Source organism: Rana temporaria, chromosome 1 (assembly GCF_905171775.1).
Source record: "Rana temporaria chromosome 1, aRanTem1.1, whole genome shotgun sequence".
In the NCBI taxonomy this organism is placed as follows: domain Eukaryota; kingdom Metazoa; phylum Chordata; class Amphibia; order Anura; family Ranidae; genus Rana; species Rana temporaria.
Window position 1 is genome coordinate 625,988,744 of NC_053489.1, and position 1,592 is coordinate 625,990,335.

The window sequence follows — 1,592 nt, forward strand, 5'->3', positions numbered from 1 at the left end:
ATATATATATATATATATATATACAGTGTATATATATATATACAGTATATATATATATATATATATATATATATATATATATATATAAAACTATAAAAAACTATATATATAAAATATATAAAAATATATATTTTGTGCATCAATTAGCCACGGAGAGTATATTATATACAGTTTCATAACATTGCTCACTCCTACTTCAAAATTTGTATATAAAAATGTATTCTGCACTTTTAGGTGTACATATATATATATATATATATATATATATATATATATATATATATATATATATATATATATATATATATATATATATATATATTTAATGTAAAAGTATAGTTTGGTTAAAAGATACCTCCCTATTATACATTTTACACATTGAAAGTGTGTGCCTATACTGTATATAAATCCATCTGTTATGCACCTAAATATAGAATTTATATATATATATATATATATATATATATATATATATATATATATATATATATATATATATATAAATAAATAAACATCTATTACCTGTTAAAATATATTCTATATATTTTAGAATATATATATATATATATATATATATATATATATATATATATATATATATATATATATATATATATATATATATATACACACATACATCAGGAATGATTTTACTTAATAAATTAACTATTAAGATACCTCAATGGAAAGGTAAAGTAAAGAAAATGAGTATACAAACACTCCTCTTTATTATAATGAAAATATAAATAATAATAATAGTTAAAAATGATAAAGTTCTTAATTTGGTGTAGAAAAAAAATATGCCTACACTGGTAAATGATAGTTCTACTGTCATTAATGCCAGCGTTAATTACAACAGTAAAGACATGTTGATAATGCACAAGTAAATCTACATTAATCGATCCCCTTAAGTTGTTGGCCATACATTATCTGGCCATGTAAAAGGTATGTGGACCGCAGTCTAGGAGTCTGTGCTGGGGAGACTGTAGACAGTAATGTGAGTTTAGCTGGGTGCTGTTCTAGTGGTTTGTGTCCATTTCCAGAAATTCCCGGAATAACAGAACAAAGTGGAAGAATATCTTAGAAAAGTGATCCTGACTTTCTTCGCTTCTCTCCAGACTTCTATGAAGAAAGGCTTCTACTGGCAGACAAGCGTCCTCTTCCCTGTGCTGAGTGATGGTAGCACCTCAGCCCTCTTTGCTTTTGTGAAAACAAAATTAGCACATTATTAGAAGTAATTGTCTCCATTCTTAATTGGATCTGCAGACAAGCGAGGAAAACAATTCTTTCTTCCTCAGGCTAGACAGGCAAAAGGAGGTTCTCAGGTCAAGAGGGACTGCTGAAAGAATGCTGAAAGGAAGAGTGCTGAGGATTTCCTCCATCAACAATCTGATAGGTCCCAAGAAATACAAATGTTTACTATTTCGTTTTATTTTTGTTACTTTTATTATTTTTTAACTTCATTATGTTGTTATTGTTATGTTATTAGCTTTTATAGTAATAGTAATCTCATTATTATTATTAATAATCATTTTTAATTTAATAATTTTTTAACAACAGTGGATATTATAAAGATAATAACAACAACCAAT